The sequence below is a fragment of the Electrona antarctica genome (genome assembly GCF_951216825.1).
Source record: "Electrona antarctica genome assembly, chromosome: 20".
NCBI lineage: Eukaryota > Metazoa > Chordata > Actinopteri > Myctophiformes > Myctophidae > Electrona > Electrona antarctica.
In genome coordinates this window covers 19,636,007-19,658,623 of record NC_136801.1, presented here as the reverse complement: position 1 = coordinate 19,658,623, position 22,617 = coordinate 19,636,007, and the positions used below count along the sequence as shown (strand labels likewise).

Genomic DNA, 22,617 nt, shown 5'->3' with positions numbered 1-22,617 from the left:
TATTGATGACACGAGATTCTCTGGTGGGGAACATGAGCTCCACTGAGCACCTCTATTGTTATATCTATCTGTACACACAAAGACACCTGCCGTCCATTCCCTGGTGCCAAAATGGAAGAAGTAAAACAGTACTCCAACCCCCCTCTCTCTCTCTCGCGGTGTGCGCTATTATAATCAGTAAAGATGCCTTTGACATTAGGAACTTTTGTGAACAGTGGTGTGGACAATGTGTTTTGTAACAGCCTCAGAGATAGTAGTATTGTATACTATCAGTGTTTAATGGTGACAGGCGTAGGTGGGGTGGGGGGTGCAGGGGGGGGGTTCAGACAGCTTTTCCGGACAGCTGCGTTAGATACTGTAAAACTGTTTTTTAATGATGAACATCCGTATATATACCATTTGCTATTTGCTATCAATGTCCATGTGAACAGCTGGTGCAGTTTGTCAAACTGTGGGCTCATCCATCATGTATTGTAGGTGTTACTATGTAATGGGGGGGACTGTGTTGTAGGATAAATGTCATACACTGGATTCAAGCTGTTTGAATGCTGGGTCATACTGTTTTATATTTATATTTTTATACTTATTTTATTAATAAAACGTTGGGAAAAAAAGCAATGTTCTAGTCTGCTGCTGTTGATGTTACGGTTACTGCTCAGCACTATAAGCCCCCTTCTTTTGTCCCTCTACCCACAAAATGCTTCACCAAGAATAGCTGATCTACAAGCTCACAACACATCATACTGTATGTTGTGTTGTGCAGCTTGTAGATGTATTTTTGACCCAAATAGGGGCGCATGGGGTCATGTATTATGTATAGTTAAAGTGTGTTAAAACATACATGACCTGTATGTTTGAATTTTGAATCGCAACCAACTAGCAAACTAGCATAACAACGGCTGGGGAACGCTACTCTACTTCCTCAAAACGTATATTATCCAAATTCCGTAAACAACCACATATGCCAGTCTCTGTTATCGAACCCAGTATCATATGACAGTTGTTGAGACATTTTCATGAAAGCCTATTAAACGCAACAGTAATAGAGGAATAGTGTGTAATGCAATGCTCTGGAACACTCACGTTATGGCCAGAGCCACTTAATTTGAAAATAAATATGATATTTCGATCCTCACTGGATCTGAAGGTCAGTTTAGAGAGAAAAATGGGTTCCAATAAACCTTTGTATAACTGTCAAGTAGTAACGTTTTATGTACTACTATACAATAAATTGTTGGCCTACCATTGCAGGACAATCCTAACTGAATCACAATGCCATCTGTGTTTTGCAAGGATTCATGAATAATATTCTTTCTTGGTGTCCTACAATTTGTTTTTTTATGCATATTTCAGAATATTCCATTGGGATTGTGTGTATAAGCACTGGGATTTGGTGCGTTGCACACACAAAAATAATTGAAAAAAGAACAAAAAGTAGTGGGTTACAGGGAACTGAAATGGTCCCAGAGGGAACGATGCAGTTATTTATTTGTTGAAAACAAAAGAACTGCAAGCCAACAGCAGTTTCATAGTTTTATTTTAAGAATGTTATCAGCTTTGAACCGTCTCATCTGTGTTGTATGAATCTTCAGGAGGTCTTGTACACAGTAAAATGGCAGAGATTCTTTACTTTAATCTTGACAGTGCTCTCACCGACTGTTAACCATTGAATATAAAACATGCTTATGATTGACACACTCATGTACACACTATTCAAATCCATACCATATATTGTTTCTGTTGTTGGCGATTAACCCAATCAACAATGGATTATGGTGAGAGGATTTATATACTGTCAAATGTGTGTATTAATTGTGTAATGTTTTCAAGCAAACTAGGCTGACTAGCTCTGATGCTGTGATTATCATGATCGTATAGAATGTTCATGCATGCTCATCTTTCTGTCTGCTTTTACATAATTGCCTATATATTATTTCACACACTTTACCATATTTGAGCATCAATATACTATTTTCAGTTTGTGCAAACTTGACGCATTCTAAATAATAATTTTATTTCCATCTACACTTATAAACGGAGCTAGGTTAATGGGACCTATTTATGCCACCTACGCATATAAGCGTAGACAACCGTTTACTCTATATATGAACGCACCGTCCGTCTGTATACCTTTTAGCATGGTTTAGTGTGGACCTCCTCCTTCACCACCAGCGATGCGATTTTTTAAATCCAGCTCCGTTGAGCCTTCATTATAACCCGATTTTCAAAGCGCCGTATCTCCAAATGTTCGAGAGCTGTCCATGGTGCGCCGCCGCGCACCCAACGATCGTAAATCATTTGTGAGTTTGTATCGCATCGCTGAAAAAATGTAGCTGGTTGTACTGCTAGCTAAAGGCTGTGGGCTAATGCGAGTGGTGTTTCCCTCCTCCCGGGGGCCCACACCTTCCTGTTTAACCCGGAAGGACAACAAGCTCCGTATAGTGGGGGTGGATGGGCGGCATTTCTGCAGTAACAGCATGCTAACACTAGGGGCAGCAAATTACTTGAGAGATAGCATGTTGATTATTTATTTTATAAAAGAAATTGCCCACTGAGCTTCCGCTCCATGTCTACACAGTAATCCAGTGTTAATTTGCCCCTGGTGGGAGAGAATAAAGCCCAATAGGTACTTTATTGGTCTTTGACATGCAAGTGTATTTTAATTCATATATCTGTTTTGTTGCTGTTGGCCGCTGTCAATGTTGCTGACCTATTATGAAGAAGCCGTGCTGCAAACGAGACAGTTAAATCTAAAAAAAGGATTCACTAGGTCGGTGATTGAATTGGTAACATCAGTTGACTGAGAGTGCAGACATTGTATTGAGTGACGAGTGCAGAGGAAAGTGAAGATGATGAGATGGGGAGAGGTCTGGACAACCTGTCAGGTCATAGATCTTCACATCTCTTGTGTGTGTTTGTTAGTGGTTGAGACACATCCAACGGAACACAGGTCATTAGGTCATCTGGATGCACCGATAGGCCTACCCATAAACCCCAGGTGCAGGTAGAGCTACATATCCCAATGATAGGGATGAGTCAACATGTCAGAGACATTTACCAATACGTTTTATTCATGCAATTAATCATTTTTCTACCATCTACGAACATATCCGGATCCCCTAGGCTAGGGTACGGCAGGTGCCAACTACGTACATGTTCGCACCCCCCCCCGTATACTCATATGAAAGCGGCGACCGTCAATTTACCTTTTAGCATTGCTCTGGTTGCTATGCAACGCCTCCCTCCCCACCAGCTATGGGATTTTTACACCCAGGCTCCATTTATCTCCATTAAAAGCAGGATTTTCAAAGCCCTGTATCTTCAAAGCTTCGAGCGCTGTCCATGTTGCGCCGCCGCGCATCCGATGATCGGATTTAATTTGTGACTTTGTCTCGCATCGCTCCGGGCATGTAACCGTTTGACGAGAGGTAAAGGATATGCGCTAATGCCAATGATCACTCCTCACAACAGCAGCCCCCTCCTCCCTGATAACCCGGAAATGAAATGGAGGCTCGTTACAATTGGAGCCTATGCCTGGCACAGCTTAGCTGTGCTTATGCTACCACCTAGCGGGCAGAAAAAGTCTTGACTACAACCATCATGTTCAGAATTTGCGTCTGAGCCCTAATGTTTCAAAGCCATGATGTTTCAGAGGCAAAATACAAGGCAACCAGAGACTTTGAAAAAAGCTTGACATGTCTGGGAGTAGTGGGCGTGAGCAAGACAGACTGTCACACGGGTTCAAGCGGGAAGAGCCGTTGGATAATGAGCAGATGTCATGATATTTCGCTTCAGAGGAGAGCAAAAAAGGGGTTCAACATCCAGTGTGCTCAATCTGCACATGAGAAGATCTCTCCACAGCTGCCAGACAGGTGACTGGCGGGGAGTTGCAAGACAGGTATATGCTGAGTTATCAGTGCAAATAATTTGCTTGCAGGGGTTTGCAGTTACCTGAGGCGTATTGCGTGAGATGGTGGCCATGGAACAGGGAATTAGAATTGAACGGAAGCATGTATTCGAGCAACATGCACAGTCGAGAGGCTGCACATATAGGGAACATGAATACTCATTCACACAAACATAATGGCATTTATCACTATACTAAAGCCTCTGTAAGCACAAGACTTTGCTTGACCAAGCAGTCAAAAGGTAAATGACATTTCAAAATCCATTATTTTACTGTATTGATATGCCCTTGAACTTAAGCACTACACATTTTTCCTGGGAAAATCAACAACATTATGCGCTCTCCCCGTTTCGTACTGTAGGGTCTTACATACTGCATTAGCTAACAAAGGGGAGCTGAAATGGCACTTAAAGATGTCAGGCAAAAAGCAGGCAATTAACCCATTTAGGCCTGACCTCGAAATTAAAAAAAATCTTCTAAATCCTCCAGTTTTCTGAAATAAATATTTTCACGATTTTTCAAAAATAGCAGACCTACAAGCTCATAGCGCACCACTCGGTGGCGCGCTATGAGCTTGTAGATCTGCTATTTTTCAATAGCTAAATTATAAAGGGGTTCCCGCCCAGAATGGGTTAAGCTACTCTACTAGAAAAATACACAAATTAACAACTATTTTGTTAAGTGGATGTATTTGCTAATGATTGAATGCAGCTCTCAGCCACTTTACCGTTTCCCGAGGAAGACTGCTACATGGAACCCAAGTATGTAAATTAATATCTCGCAGAGTGGCATGCATTAGTGTCCCCCGGGCACGAGAATTGAACGCAGGACTCGCTGCAGGCATCAGAGGTATATACACACCTTAAACATTCGGACATCAGAGGTATATACACACCTTAAACATTCAGGCATCAGAGGTATATACACACCTTAAACATTCAGACATCAGAGGTATATACACACCTTAAACATTCAGACATCAGAGGTATATACACACCTTAAACATTCAGACATCAGAGGTATATACACACCTTAAACATTCAGACATCAGAGGTATATACACACCTTAAACATTCAGACATCAGAGGTATATACACACCTTAAACATTCGGACATCAGAGGTATATACACACCTTAAACATTCAGACATCAGAGGTATATACACACCTTAAACATTCGGACATCAGAGGTATATACACACCTTAAACATTCAGGCATCAGAGGTATATACACACCTTAAACATTCGGGTCCATAGACAAACATACAAGATAATAAATAGATGAAAATCTAAAAGATATTAACGGTTTTGATTAAAGCAATTATTCCCCTGACGTGCTTAAGACAAACATACAACCCAGCAATTCCACCAAGGCTTTCCACTCCGTGAGTGAGCTGTTCAACTGCTGCAATGTGGCCATGTTTACCGTCTATACTCTATAATCTCTAGTGCCTGGAGACTGCATGCCTCGTGTCCTCCTCCTCCTCAGTGCTGGCTTTCTTGTGTGCTGATCAGTGCACAGTGCACACTGTTCTGTGGAAGAGGAACACATTTCCTTTTGCAAGGAGAAACGTGTTTGATCTCCCACTATGACAGAGCTCTCCTAGCTCTTTCGTTATGATGACAGGCAGAAATGGCCACAGTGGCACAAAAACAAGAAAGTACATCTCACCTGCTCAAATACATAGGCCTACATACGGGGAAAAAAGGAAATCGTTAAGAGGACCACTGCCTTTATATATAAAGTGGACCTGGTGAGACGTAGGAGGGGCCCAGACAGGAGTCAACCCACAGAGCCTAGTCCTTCTAGGCGCTATATATATATTCATTCATATACATATATATATACACACACACATATATATATATATATATATATATAGTCGCCCAAGCTTTTGTCTGGTAATTGGACATGACTCACCATAGCTATGGTACTCACCATTGTATCTTATATAACAAGGTTGGGTGGCCCTCCCTGACAGAGAGACGAGAACTGCATTGGCACCTGTTCTTGTATAAAAGTTATGGTTGGAGAGATTGTCCTAAATACATCTCATCTTTCCTGAAATGGGACTCTGAACCCTACCACACCCGGTCAAGTAATTTCCCCAAATTCAAGGTACCAAAAGTTAACTCTGAACTAGGTAAATCTGCCTTTAGCTTCTGTGGGCCTAATACATGGAACGACCTACAAAAGACATTAAAATTTACCACATTGGTACCTTGCATTGTTTTAAAACCTTGGTGAGCATACAATATGCAACTGTTTTTAGATCATTTTGAAATTTGTTTTAGCTTTTTATTTGTAAACCTATGTAATCCACATGCATACCTTTTGTTTTTCTTTTCCTGATCTTCTGATGTATTGTGATGTTTTTCAATGTGATTGTATTACTCGACGACACTCAAAATGAGCTTGATTACTCAGTGTAATTTCGAGAATAAATAAAACTTGAATGAATATAAGTCACCCAAGCTTTTGTCTCATAATTGGACATGGATGACGTTTGAAAGCAGGTTAATGCAAAATCACTGCTCTCAGTAGCTAATTCTTCTTTTTTAATTATTTTTTTATCCCACGATTTTGCAACCCATTTTTTCACCCAGTGTTTAGTTTATTTTTTTAGTTTAGTGTCAATTATCTAATGTAATCCTGGGCGCTACTCTTCCTCTGCCAACCTGGGGGGCAGTGGACTGACCTCATGCTTCCTTCTATGCATGAGGAGTCTGGCCAGGGGGAGACAGTTTAGAGACCAGGATTACTGCACGTTTTTTGTGAGAGTACCTATCCTAGGGGGAGAACATGCAAACTCCACACAGAAAGGCCCCTTTCGCCAACCCCGCCTCGGGTATGGGCACTGATGACACGGAGGAGAGAGCACGCCCCCGGCGCCCCCAGTGGGAATCGAACCCAGGACCTTCTAGCTGTGAGGCGACAGCACTACCGATTGTGCCACCGTGCCCCCAAAAAGTAGCTAATTCTTGTCATTCTTCACAATTGTGCTTCACACTTTAACACAATAGATAGCCTGTACTGGCTTTGCATGTGCTCCAGTTGTGATGTTATTTATTTATTTGTGTTTGTTTGTTTGTTTGTCTGATTAAATTCTCACAGCTAATCACTAGGCCTACTGTATATGGTGTACTGCACATTCACTGTACTATTGGTTTTTTTGGGGGCAGCGGTGGCCTAAACTTTAGGCCACCACTAACCATTAGGCCCTAAAGGTTAGAGGAGCGCCCTTGTTGCCAGTTCGATTCCCCGGATGGGCAGGACAAATCTGGGTGGGGAAGTGATTGTCATCACACACCCAACACCGCTGAAGTGCCCTTGAGCAAGGGCGTGTGTGTGTATTAAAAATAATAATAATAATGTTCCATCATCTGACAGCATAATGTATTGTACAGTACACAAGACGCGCGCGCGCACGCACGCACACACACACACACACACACACACACACACACACACACACACACACACACACACACACACACACACACACACACACACACACACACACACACACACACACACACACACACACACACACACACACACACACACACACACACACACACACACACACACACACACACACACACACACACACACACACACTCTCTCTCTCTCTCTCCACCACTCGACCTCATTCTCTATGGTGACCTTCTGCCGGAAGAGTCCGCCGCATCAAATGTTCCCCTCTTTGCCATGCTGAGCTTGTAATTGTCACTCGCTCAAGGCTTTTAAAACCATCAAAGGGCTTCTCTGCGGTGTGTCCGGGGCCACATGACAGTGCACGACAGTATATCTAATCTCTCATCACAAATACATGTGGACCTGTCAGATACGCATGCCGCCTCAGATGCTAATCCGTACCCTCCCGACGGGTGGTGGGAGGGGGTGGATTTATGATGCAACGCTTGTCTCGGACCTCATGCCTGCAGTACACTCCAAACAGCGGCAACCTTTTTTTTGGCTTCGGTAGAACTTCCCGAACCGAAGAGAGTTTGCAGAGAATTAAAGTGTTTTATATTGTTGCTATGAATAATCAAAGTTCTACCCCCCCCAAACGCAGTAGCTACAGCTTGCTCTATCGCTCAAGCCACTGAAGCATTCATTGTTTTCAGTGCTGGAACAGGTGGTTTTACCACCTGGATGTTCCTTCCGACACACTGTGGCAAATTTGTCACCGAAGTTATTTCTTGCAACAGGCTGTGTTTACGGTCAAAACGAGAGGGATTACAGTTGTACCTCCTGGAGGTTGGCTTGTGAGACTAATACCTCCTAACCTCCTCATCCAACCTGAGCTCTCTTCCATAATTTCTGCATTTGCTGCTTGCAGAATCAAAGCCTGGGCAGAAAGCAGAAACGGAGCTAAATAAATCACGCCGATCACTTCTCAACAATCGCACATCATGGAGTTGCAAACACTACCGAACGTCGGAAAGGCACTGCCGAACGTCTGAAAGGCGCTGCCGAACGTCTGAAAGGCGCTGCCGAAGTTCAAATGCTCTTGTTCTTATTGTCCTGAAGCGAAACAATGTTATATGCTAGCCTTTATGCTTCCATCTCTCCCCCCACATGCAGCTAAACGACTTCCTAGATTCCTTATTGCACTATATTTTATGATAACAGTCTATCTTTGGGGAGCCACACTCATTGTACTCGTGCCATCAATCGAGTTGGGCATTCTGGAGGAGCCAGTCTCCCACTAGTCAGCCACAATGGTGATGATGTCACGGCACATCTTACAACCCCTGGAGCCTTGGCTGTTCCTCCAGAGGGTGGGTGGCAAATATAAAAAGGATGGCTCCAGTGTGTGCTCTTTCAGAGGAAATGTGCTCCCCAGAGGGATGTGGACGGGTGGGAGTGGGGTGTTGTTGTGCTGGGGTGCTGGGGAGGGGTTGGAAGGAGCCTTTTTTTTAATATCCCATGGCGATAGAGAGGATTTACGGGATCTCTTGTGATTAGCCAGTGGGGAAATGGGGAAAACAGGGCAATTGCTGCCAGCGGATATCCCATTTCAGAGACATATGGACACATTCACGCACACACGCAAAAAAAACATGCACGGCGCACGTGTGCATGCACACACTTGCACACAACTGCAATGCAAGATGTGCATACCGGTATGCGCACACATGCATGGAGTATGCAAAAACATGGAAACTATATGCGTGCACAACCATCGCTCACAATCACTCCATTCAATTGATGGAAAATCGAAGTACTTCATTAGACCCCTTGGTGTGGTTATGTGCAATGATGTCTTCCCTTTGTATTTAGGGTTTCTTCCTGGAGGCTGAAACCTTGACAGTCAAACGTGCCAATAAAAATAACTGTGATATAGGGACATCACAATATCATATCAATATAATATAATACCTGATGATCATGTTTTAGGGTGGGGAAAAAAAAATCACGGCACTCCATCTTTAAGTTACAGTTGATATATTAACAAGGTTCTCTTTTGCTGTCTGCAAATTTCCCTTGTGGAAAATCAGACCAGATCTTATCTCTCAATAGGTGTATTCTATGATGAACAAATCTGTTACAGACATACATGATACATGCTTGCATAGGCCTACATACATAATGCACTGATGTGCGCACGCACACACGCACGCACGCACACACACACGCACACACAATTGAAGCCCCTTGCATTATGGGATTTCGTCTTTATGTCCAATTAAAAGCAAACAAGTGTTCTAATGTTGAAGCCATTTGAACCGACCTGCAAAACAGACTTTTGTCTTTCTGATGTCGTATTCACCACGATTGCACAGGGGCAGCTTTTAGTCACCACCTTTTTACTTTGGAAAGCCTATGAGAAATAACCAAACGGTAACATACCGACGCTCGTCAGAGTATCATTAATTACTGGCCGAAAAGAGCACTTTGAATAGTTTAACATTTTCTGAAATATGCTTATGATGTGAACCACTTTATCAGCTGGTCTCAGCCACAGAACCCATACACTGGACTAACAGTGTCCTTCTCCTCTCCTGCCTAATAAAACAGTAGCTTTTATTAAACCTATTGCTACCTAATATAATTTATCGTATTTGCTATATCATGGAGTTGTAGTTCTTACAGTTCTTACAATTACTATATTGCAATTAATAAGCAAGTTGGTTTTCAACACTTTTCATATCAATTTATTTGTCATTTGAGCCACGGACCACTGATGAAATGTAGCCTCTCCGACCAAAGACTTATTCGAATATTTTGTTATCGTTGGATAAGATTTTGTCCACAATTCCATCCATGCTTTATTGATTGTTGGTACCATAGGAGACAACAGGCAAGCGTTGATCAAAATAACAATTCTACTACATTCTTTAATTGTGTAGACTTCTTGTAAATTAAGTAATACTGATGTTTTAACAATAATTTAACTCTTGAGAGCGTAAAATGAAACCAAATGGACCCATAAGGGTCCATTTGGTTTCATTTTACACTCTCAAAATGTAAAGATCTATAAGGGTCCATTTGGTTACCAACTCTCAATCATTAGCTGGGGACCAACCTGGAACCCCCTCAAGGACCACTGGTGGTCCCCGGATCACGAGGACTTTTTTTGTATCCTCCTCCAGAAATAAAGGACTCTGGGCTTTTTCTTGATAAAAGGCAGATAGTGTGAACAAAACATTAGACAGCTCATGTAGTGAGGTCGAGTGGGAGATGAAATGTTACCCAATGTCTGAAACTGGATTCAATCACCCACTACTGCGCGCACGCACGCACGCACGCACGCACGCACGCACGCACGCACGCACGCACGCACGCACGCACGCACGCACGCACGCACGCACGCACGCACGCACGCACGCACGCACGCACGCACGCACGCACGCACGCACGCACGCACGCACGCACGCACGCACACACACACACACACACACACACACACACACACACACACACACACACACACACACACACACACACACACACACACACACACACACACACACACACACACACACACACACACACACACACACACACACACACACACACACACACACACACACACACACACACACACACACACACACACACACACACACACACACACACACACACACTACCGTCGACTAGTGTTCATGGGTGATTGTAATTGCCACGGCACACGCAACATTTACAAACCTCTGGCTAGATACTGCATATCATGTCTCCTCATATTCAGTTGTATGATATTTGTTTAACGTGTTTTAAAATTAAAATCCAATGAGCCAGACCTCATTGCATTATGTTAACAAGCATTGCATAATGGCAACTCGTTTAGGGAATATGCATTATTCCATCGCACTGCACCCATCAACTGGAAGGCAGTTAGGGGAGAGTAACCTGCCCTTGCTTAACTTGGAGCCAAATGGAGCTGATGAGGATGATTTTTGAGCGAGATAAAACCACTTAGCATGTATACACTTTGACCCTCTCTAATTCTTAATGTCAATGTCTCGTGTCAAATGGGACAAGCACTGAGAGTGAATGCAGTATAGATGTTGAACACTACCATACTATGTGATCTCGCTAGTCAGTCACTTTATTCCATGCTGAAAGAATCAGTACTAAATGGCTTAATATAGCACTTTAAGTGCTGAAGTATCACTGCATTCAAAAGCATATAATAGGCTGCTATCTTGGAGTGTCTGAGATAGGGTCTCTTTGAATTTGGCCAAAAGTGACTCAAGTGATTCATATTCCATTAGCCGAAATAATGCTCATCATTGATTCTTCCAGATGTTCTTCCTCTAATTCTGATGATGTCAGACTGAGTGAAGCAACTCTTAAATAAAATATTTCAGAGCTATTACTGTAGTTTTGCCATAAAAAAAGAAATCCTCATCATAAAGATAAGAATGAAACAAATAAAATGGTGTTGGAACTTTTAATTAATGCATGAATTCTCAATTGTCAAAATTGTTAAATACGGTTGGAGGCTATATAGCGTTCGGAATGGATGATGGCACTTAAATGCCATAGGGAAATTTATCCTAGACTAGAAATGCAAAAATATATGCTTGGTTTAGTACACTCAAAACTAATATGTCCATTATAGCTGCTTGAACAACAGCCTGCCTCTGCCACACATCTCTCCCACTTTTTGTCTACTGTTCGCAGTGTTCGGAGAATATTATTTACAGCTGATGCAGCGGGCTGTACCCTCCCCCATCTCGCCAACCGTTGATAGCATTTGGGTGATCTGACCCAGCCCTAGGGCAGGGTCAGCGACAAACACCACCGGCACGCCGCCTGTGTTACTTACATATACTTGTGTGCCTCCGCAAATGTGGGTCGGCAAGGGTCAGGGTTGTAGAACGCTGGGTCCGGGTCCAAAGCCTCGGGAGGGGAGAGGGGGCGGTTGTTAGAAAGGTGAGGAGGGGCAGCGGTTAGCAGCGTAGAGGCTCACGTCCTGCCTTGTGTGGTCATGACTCCCACCAAGACACTGCACCACTGTCCGTCACCATGGCAACCCTCTGAGAGGCTTGCATTATTTCATGCCATTAGCACATTTTTAAAGGCATGCCGGTTGATCCAACAATATGCTTATTCTGACCGGGGCTTTTTGTATCTATCAGAACAAAATCTAACAATACAGTCATAGTCACAATATAAGTGCCACCTAAGTGCATACACCATGGCTATTCTGTGACTCATGCTAGATTTAATTGTGGCTGTGATTTGAATAGTATTTTCTTTGCAATGGCATGCAAACAGTATGGAGTGTCAAACCCTGCTTGAAGGTCATTGTCACATGACTCACAAGACCATTTCTGTGCCTGATATGGTAACAGAGACATTTGTAACATTTGACATTACTGGTGCGCCAGTGCGCATGCGTCGTCAAAATGTTTGCTGCGTGGCAGATCAAACTCAAAGGCATCAAAAGTGATATTAACGTCCTGTAAGTAGACTTAGAAATAAAACTAGTGTTGACTAGTCATTACAAGTGGCTCTTATTTTGATGAGGAAGTCAAACAAGCTACGATGACAGTTTTTGAAACTGAAAGTATCTAACAATACAGTCATAGTCACAATATAAGTGCCACCTAAGTGCATACACCATGGCTATTATGTGACTCATGCTAGATTTAATTGTGGCTGTGATTTGAATAGTATTTTCTTTGCAATGGCATGCAAACAGTATGGAGTGTCAAACCCTGCTTGAAGGTCATTGTCACATGACTCACAAGACCATTTCTGTGCCTGATATGGTAACAGAGACATTTGTAACATTTGACATTACTGGTGCGCCAGTGCGCATGCGTCGTCAAAATGTTTGCTGCGTGGCAGATCAAACTCAAAGGCATCAAAAGTGATATTAACGTCCTGTAAGTAGACTTAGAAATAAAACTAGTGTTGACTAGTCATTACAAGTGGCTCTTATTTTGATGAGGAAGTCAAACAAGCTACGATGACAGTTTTTGAAACTGAAAGTATCTAACAATACAGTCATAGTCACAATATAAGTGCCACCTAAGTGCATACACCATGGCTATTATGTGACTCATGCTAGATTTAATTGTGGCTGTGATTTGAATAGTATTTTCTTTGCAATGGCATGCAAACAGTATGGAGTGTCAAACCCTGCTTGAAGGTCATTGTCACATGACTCACAAGACCATTTCTGTGCCTGATATGGTAACAGAGACATTTGTAACATTTGCGACACCTCCTATGGGTGGACGTGAAATCCCTTTTGGCTTCGTGATATTTAGAGAAGAGGTTCCCTAATGTTTTCAGGGTGCATGCATGTGCGCGTGAGTGTGTGTATAATTGTATATCTCTCTCCACCTATTTATTTTATATGCCCCCATGTGTACCTGTCTCGACACTCTTTGTATTTGTAGAGAAACACATCTGTGACATCTTCAATAATTTCCAGTATAGCAATAGATTCTTCCACCTGAGGGCAGTACTTCATAATCTGATATCGGGTCAATCTATTCGACATCTTAAATAAAACCACAGTGTTTGCTATTAGGTTGAGCTTTTAGGTTGAGCTCACATTATAGTCTTGTTAGTTTATAAACCCCTCTCTACCTGAAATCAGTTCAAATCCTCGACTTCAAATTGGTAACTATCAACATCCATGTGTCACACCAAAATGTCAGCGAGCCATGTAGAAATCTATTATACATTTGAAAACATGTGCCCAAGCGCACGCACAGGAACAAAAGGCACCAGCTACTACGTCACTGACACGCTGCAACACGCTGCAACACACACTGCAACAACACACTAACACGTCACACACTTACCCTCCGCGTCGTTGGTTCCCTATCTCCTCATGTCGCGCCGCACGGCCACACTCAACACCAGCCGAGTAAAAATTGTCATCGCACTGCCACTAAAGCCGGCTCCCGTCCACACTCGCAAACAATATCAATATCAATAATAAACACAAACACGCCACAAGCACCCACACCCCCGCCTAATTTGTTGCCACGTCTATGAAAACAAGCCCAGAAAAATTGCCATTCAACACGCTACTTACAACTCGCTTACAATTCGCGGACCTGGCAACACTGCATCCTGTTTTCCCATTGGCTACGGTTGCTACAACACGCATTTGCACTGCATCTTGGGAGCAACACAGCTTAATGTAGGGGTCACCGATTGCTGTGCTACATCCCCCTCATGTTCTCACCACCCCTTTCGGCTACACCACACACACTAACCTACACTATTCTCCACATGCAACACAGGGCCCTTATTGGCTAGCCCCCTCACATGGCGATCCCCACGCAACAAAACACAGGCCAGCCATGGCCACACACACACACCCACCCACACACACACAACGCCCACGTTCGGAAATATCGCACTGAGCGCACTGTGCAAACCTGGCGTGGTACAAGCGGGACAAACCGACGCGCATATATATGGACACGAACAACAACAACACTACACGCACACGCGCGCGCTGCAACAACACACAGCTACGTACAGTGTGTGTGCGTGCGTGCGTGCGCGGGGGGGGATTTGGATCGCCTCGCGATGCAGCGAAAATGCCACTACACTACACAGGGCTCGACAGTGCGAATAGGTACTCGCATTTGCGACTTACAACATCACCGTGCCAGTTGTAACATTCACTTTGTACCACCGGTGCGACTACACAATCCGAACTTTAAAGCTACAAGTTGCGCACTTTACATCCAAAAGAATGTGTCACTCTCTCGGTTCTGCACCGCTGCTGGACAAGTATAGCACTGTCGCAGGCAGCGCAACTAATCCCCCCCCCCCCCCCCACACACCCCAGAGACGGAGGAGAGAGAAGAGAGCGAGAGAGACAGAGAGCACACACGTGAGTCCTGCAAATTATATTGACCCAATATTAATTTGTACAACCTAGCAAAGCATAAGATATGAGGGTTTGGAGAATAGGCTGGTCTCTCTTTTTACAAGACATAAGCCATTGCATACAGGTTCTCAACCTTTTTAATTTCAAGGACCCCCATAACTCTGACAGTACAACCAAATGGACCCATAAGAGTCCCATTTGATTCCATTTGTACAGTATCAGAGTTAAACGTTATAAAAGACTCCATTTGGTTCCATTTGTACACTCTCAGAGTTACAGACCTGTAGGGTCCACTTGGTTCCATTTGTACACTCTCAGAGTTACAGACCTATAATGGGTCCATTTGGAACCCCCTCAAGGAACCATGAGGGTCCCTGGATCACACCTTTGACAGCCACTGCTTTAAATCTATACATAACTAATATAGAGCATATTTGATCCATTTATTGTTATGGATAAGAACAACAACACTACACGCGCGCGCGCGCGCACGCGCTGCAACACAAAACAGCTGCATAAAACGCGTCTCACTGTGGACTTCTGTATCTGTGGACTTCTGTATCGCAACGCGGGGCAACGCAACTCTGGGATGAGCGGGCCGAAGGCCCGCGAAATTCTAGTAGTATACATAATATTTTAAGTAAATAGCACATCTGTAGTGGTTGTAGTCGAGTTGACTAGTACTACTGCCTAAAGCCTATAAGCCCAACCTTTCCCCAGGTCATGCAGCAATTCCCTCTTGGATAAGCAGTATATGTTTAGTTTCTGGTGTAAGACACATGCTGGAACTCGTTTTTGCTACTCTGCATTGAATAGACAGACTGCAATGTAAACTGCTGTACAGTACAGTCACATTGAATACATACACTGAACGCAGCTTGGAGAAATGTCCCACTATGTTACGGCAAACAATTCTACAAGTGCCCCTTAAAAAAGTCCTCCTGCATCTACACTGTATCTCTCAGCTAATGTTTTGGGATGGCATATGAACAGCGGTGGACATTACTGGTGCGCCAGTGCGCATGCGTCGTCAAAATGTTTGCTGCGTGGCAGATCAAACTCAAAGGCATCAAAAGTGATATTAACGTCCTGTAAGTAGACTTAGAAATAAAACTAGTGTTGACTAGTCATTACAAGTGGCTCTTATTTTGATGAGGAAGTCAAACAAGCTACGATGACAGTTTTTGAAACTGAAAGGAAAGTTATGGTGAGCGGTCCAGTGTGCTAGTCGCCACGTACATTAGCGACCATATTTACAATATGAAAACCATGCATCTGTCACTTAAACAATGTAGGTTACACACATTGGAATTACTTAAACATGGAGACTGCAGCATTAGGTGAGTAATGTTTGTAGTGGTTGTGCTAATGATAAACGAGCACCTGCTGCTAAAGGGATCCTCCTGCTGCTTAATGCTACAAATACAGTGTAGCTTTGCATCTTTGTATCTTTTGCATCTCGCAGATGCAACATGAATGCAGCATAACGTGGCAGAATAGGAACGTCCGTACCCCCACACACCACCACCACCCACTAGCCCAAAATAATAATGAGCAGCACCCCTGCATATGAACAAATACATTGATTTCGAAACAAATCTGCAGTTTCTATGAAATGACTGTTAACTCCAGTCCTAACAGAAATAATAACCATAGTTGCTCTGACACTGAAATACCTGTAGTTTTGTCATTGTCAATTAGCAGTCATGGGTGATGTTGAACAGCCACGATCAGCGTCATGTCAGACTTCACTGCACTTAACTGAACAAAAAGCACGCACGTTGCTATTATCGTCATAACATGCCATTGTGTACCTGGAAACAATTGTAATTTAAATGCAGACGACCATTTGCACATATACTGTACCAAGAAGGTGAATCTTCATGATATTAAAATGTTTTCAGTCTCATGTTTTGCTTCAGCACTGTACTCTGCGAACCCATGTTATGAGCCACATTGATTCCCATGGCAGGCTGATAATGGCTTATAGTGTTGTTTTTGCCAAATGGAGAGAGAGGGAGAGAGAGAGAGAGAGAGAGAGAGAGAGAGAAATGTAGGCTAGTGAAAACATTGACAGGCCTAATAACTTATTGTAAAGTATTGTACTAAAGTGAAGAAATGGCGAGAGACATTTTCAACAGAAAAGATTGTTTTTGTGGGGTTTGCTTTGAAATAACAAGGGTTGCTATTGTTGGATAATATGTTCTCCATATCAAATCAATATCCGACTGGCAATGTGCGTGTGCCATGTGGAGATTATTAGTGTGTGTGATTGCGCAAGGTAGGTGTGCGTGCGTTTGCATGCATGTGCAGTGTAGCACACCTTAGTAGGGTACATGAATGTATTGTAGTGATGTGTAGTATGTCTTTGTACGCCGCATTCATGTGACGTACAAATGATGTCTGTGTACATGGACATGCCTGGGGTTGTGTTTGTATGTGTGCATGGCTGCATGCACATGTGCTGTTTGTCTGCAAGGCAGTGCAAGCCCGTGTTTGCCTCAATTGCCTGTGTGTGTGTAGGTGTGATGGTGTGTCTGTGCATGGTTTGCAGAGAGAGAGAGAGAGAGAGATTGACCAGCTGTAGCTGAAGCCCTTCTGGACCCGTGTGCATTTTGGACAGCGGACCATGCTTCAGAGCTGGCCTCTGTCAATGAAATATTGAGAGGGCTGAACATCAGTTGTGTTTGTTGTTGATGATGATGATTATGTGTTGATTTCCCCCCCCACTCCTGCAGAGCCAGATCGCTGAAAGAGAACAAGAACTCCTTTGTCCTCTTTCAGCATTATGGCCAATTAGAACTTGGATGTTTCAGTCAGAGGCAAATCCTGTCTTTGCATGTCAGCATGTGTTCTGTACGTTACAGTGTTAGATGAGGAGCTCATGATCTTTGTATCTTGTTTTCAGTGTTGACTGACCACCAATGCCATCCATCATGCTGACTAAGGTCGCATACACAGCACACCTCTACTTCGGTAGACTCGATGCGACTGGGCAAATGTACTTTGCTGCGTTTGCCTTCACACTACGCTGTCAACCGCAGCAGTGACTGCAGGGAATGTTATCAATGTGTTCAATTCATAAACTGGTGTTAGAAAATGTACTTATTAATACTTAGTAATAGTTAAGACTTGAGGACGTAAAGTGAGGGTAATAACGTGGATGTAGTGTGTCGTCGGGGACTGGACGTGTGTGTGTGTGTGTGTGTGTGTGTGTGTGTGTGTGTGTGTGTGTGTGTGTGTGTGTGTGTGTGTGTGTGTGTGTGTGTGTGCGCGTGCGCCACTGTTCTTTTGGGCACATGGCCGAGGCACAGTGGAGACTGGAGCGCAAAATTATCCGAAGTTAACAATCTGTACGTCCCATTAATGTATTATGTATTAGTATTATGCATATGCCATGTTAGCTATACAGATGCTGAGCTAAACATGTGTATTTATTTTGAAGTATTTATATTTAAACAAGATGAGTCTCCACTCGGATCCCCACAGTCCCACACACAGTGACAGCCCTCCATGTTTACACAGACAGACAGAATATTCTGTAATGTGCTCGTCTGACCATACTTGATGAGGGCTTCGGTCTCCTTTGACCACGTCTAAACACGGTAACAGGACATCTTTGCGCTATAAAATATGCCTTCTCCGTTCTCCAACTTCACACATGCCAAACGAAGTGCACTTTCTGACAATACACAGCAGGATTCGTTTGAATCGCAGTATAGCATGCTGGTGTGAATGCGACCTAAGAGCAACCTGGGACTATTGTGTCAGGTGGGTCCATCATCGGCAAAAAAGAGACTCCTAACATAGTTGAAGTGGGAATCATAAAATGTCCCTGGGACCTATAAAAGACTCTAAAAGACCACCCCTGGGTCCCGGGACCCATTACATTGAAAACCTACATCACAGACGACTCACAACGATCCACCACAACACAACACAACCTACTGTTTATCAGTCTTCCGTTTTTGGAATTGATGGCTGTTATAAAGATCAAAATATCTAGCTCAAACCAAAAGGAAATAGCCAATTAACTCATAGGATTATTAAGTGATCGAGAGCCACAGACACATGCTGTTCCCTGTCACAACTCGCATACCTTCAACAGCAGATACAATATAACATATACAAACTGTAGATTCACATCAGCATTCAACATCAACATGTTTCATTGCCACCCAGTCATTAGGTTTCAAAATGACAGCAATAGTGCGTGTGCGTGCGCACGCACAAGCAGCAAAGAAGCAAAAAATAAAAAATAAATAAATCTTACCTTAATTGAAACTGAATTCAAACTGTGGAACCCATAGAGCCTCCGGCTCTTTTTAATTCATGATGAGCCCTCCAGCGGCGTCTCCAGTCATCTCCATCCTCCATACATCTGGCTAGCTGGCCAGTACTTTCCTCCCAGTATCAATGGCACCGACCAGCCTCATTCTCCTGGCTGCCATCTTCTCACGCTTCTCAATCTTCTCACTCAGCCTTGGATGTTTTAGTACTGCACATTGCATTCTGGTGTAGTGCAGTAGTCAGGGATTTAGAGCAGGCTCTTAGGGTCCAGCATTCACAGCATGTCACAGGAGAATGGACTCAGGGCTTAGAAGAAGCTGAGCTTAGGGGTTTGGGGTCATCACCCTGGCTCGTGTACAGTACCTGTGGAGTTGGGGTTGATATTAATGGTCTTAACTCAAAATCACACATCTTAGATCTTTGGAATACATTGGAGAGCAGACCCGTGCAAACTTGGTGATGTAAAAAAAAATCGCACCCGTGTGAAGTGAGTGGTGCACTCCGTGTGGGAACGCACCCAGGGTGCCGGCCCGGTTCAGGCGAGCCGCCCCGCGTCCGAAACGGTAGAGAAATGACAGAGTGTGCCGGTCCCTCTACTGTACCCTCTACTGTACTGTACTGTTACTGTACTGGCACACCCGAAATCATCATATATACAGTTAATATGTGCGTGTTTGTTTGTGTGTGTGTGTTAGGTTGCGCACAGGCGGTGAAAAACAACCATGCTGTTTTCGTGCTCATACCCAGCAAGGCAGGCACCCACCCACTTTCCTTAGTGGGAGCACTCTGAGCCCCCCACCACACGTATAAACGGAAAAAAAATACTTTTAGTTACTCCAATGCGCCCTCTATCGATATTGCCCAGAGAATTGCCTCATAGACAATATTTTTCCTCCGGTGAAAAGAAATCCCTTTCTGGCCAAAAAGTACCGTTTATACGTGTGGTGGGGGGCTCAGAGTGCTTCCACTAAGGAAAGTAGGCTTTCTAATGACACAACCCGCCTTTGTTTTGGTGAGTAGCAAAAACGTTCTTTTCATTTACGCTAAAGACGAGAGGCTGGTCTGCATTCATGCGAGCGGCGGAAGTCGAGAGTAACATAGCTCTAAATGCAACGCATTAGAGCTATGGACCAGAGCTAGAGACCGCCGCAACGTGTGCGAAACGGCATTAACCGCCATTGCCGTTAAGTATTTGTAATCTTTTTTTTAAGTTTTGCTACGCTGAAATTATCTCTTCCTCACTTCCCATGTCCCGCCTCCCACGACACAACAGCATTATAAACATCCTGCATGTACGCGGTCGGCCAATCAGAGGCAGTAACTAGGACGTGCAGCTAGCCAGTCGCTGCTCGGGAGGCGGTACAATGGAAAGTCAACAAGGAAGTCAAGGAAGAGAGGAGTTCAGCGAAGCAAAATTTCAAAAAAAAAATCTCCTAAAGCTGTTGTATGCATCTTTGAAACATCTCACCAACACTCTAGCGACCGAGCAGGTCTCCGTGAACAGAGAGAAGGTAAATCTGCGTCCTATGGAGAGTGGAATAACTGATCAGGGACCCTAGGGTACCGCCGTCAAAAAATCAGAAAAGGTAACCGAGGGTCCCGAAAGGGGCTAGGAGCAGAGCTGCTCTGTGAAACCCATGGACTCGAGAGCATTGACAAGAGCATTGTAAAAGATATGGATTTGTGTTCTTTGCTGTAGCTACTTGCTACCCTTTAAATGGCCATGGCCTTTGACAATGCATTGAGGCTGACAATGCATTGAGGCTGAGCACTTGAAGTTATATATTTCGAAAAGTGCAATTATTTCAAAGTAATAATCTCAAGCGTGCATGTCCACAGTAAGGTGGCATTGAGTTTCTCCGTGAAAGTATGAAGGAATAGGGAGGATCCAAAGTTGAATCACTTGTTTTAAATATCTAAAAAACGACAAAACATTTCAAATATTCATGTAGGCCTACACCCGCACGATTCCACAGTAAGCTCGAACATATCAAGTTTGAATGGAGTTTCTAAGTTAAAGTGTGTAGGAGTAGTTAGGTGCCAAACGTATTACAGTTCAAACCATCATTGGTACATTGAAGTTTCATACAAGGATGTGCGGTGCTGTGACAGCCCAAACAAAACATTGTGTCATGCACACAGCACTTCAAGCACATTTATGTTTGTTCATTTCACGCTCCCTCGCTCTCACTCACTCACTCACTCACACACACACGCACACAGCGTACTGTAGGTAGCTATAACTCACCTCATGCAGATTTGTGCAGAATAAAAACTCAAAACAAATCGACCGCAGCTTGTTATGAAGATTAATTAAAACCTCTTTCAAACTGTCCGAGCAGTTTTCACGTCCTAACAAACCAGACTACTCTACTCAACTTCCATGAGGTGTAAAGTTATTATAAGTTGTTTATTTCACTCTTTTTACTGAACCTAAAGGAGCTCATGTGTATGTTTGTTGTTTGCAGCAGCTGTGTGGGGAAGGGGAGGGGGCGTGGCTACCGGACGATTTAAAAGCGTGCGCTTGAAGCCTGCTCAGTGCTCAGGGAGTGTCTACCAATTCACTCACTGGAGTGGAATTTTTGTGAAGGATTTATTCAGCATTTAAACTAAAGGACAACTTTTTTTCAACCTAGGTTCATGTTTTAGATTGTTATTAGAGAAAGTAAAAGATGAGTGTTCATTTTTTTTCATTTGCTGCTTTCTTTCGTTTTAGGGATTTTAGCTGTTTTTGACAGGGGGGCGGGGGCATTCGAACATGGGGCTAAATATGTTTATATATTTTTTTACAAAATATTATGGAAATGTATTTTTTATTATTTACTATAGTCCTAATAGACCCCAGGAAATTACATCTGGCCACAGAAGATCGCAGGATCTACTGAATGTGAAGGAGGCCTACTGGGGGCCGGGGCTGCCATACTGTGTCATATAGGCTCATAGCCCCTTTCGGAACCCTCCGTAAAGCTTTTCTGAAGTTTGGACCTCACTTTACGTAGGGTCCCTGTGCATTTATTCCACGCTCTATGGTAGGCAGATGTACATACTCTCCGTTCAGGCCGTGCTGCGGCCTGGTGGTGGTGGTGAGATGTTTCAA

General features: G+C 43.5%; 1 long non-coding RNA gene across 1 annotated transcript in view; it reads right to left on the bottom strand.

Moving 5' to 3' along the window:
• Positions 1 to 21,994, bottom strand: part of LOC306913117 — a 42,801-nt gene extending 20,807 nt beyond the window's left edge. Inside the window, exons 1-2 of the long non-coding RNA XR_013788487.1 lie at positions 21,769 to 21,994; positions 19,504 to 19,883 (exon numbers count right to left, since the gene is read on the bottom strand). This is a non-coding gene — a long non-coding RNA (uncharacterized lncRNA). The remainder of the gene's footprint in view (positions 1 to 19,503; positions 19,884 to 21,768) is intronic.
• Positions 21,995 to 22,617: the final 623 nt, after the last annotated feature.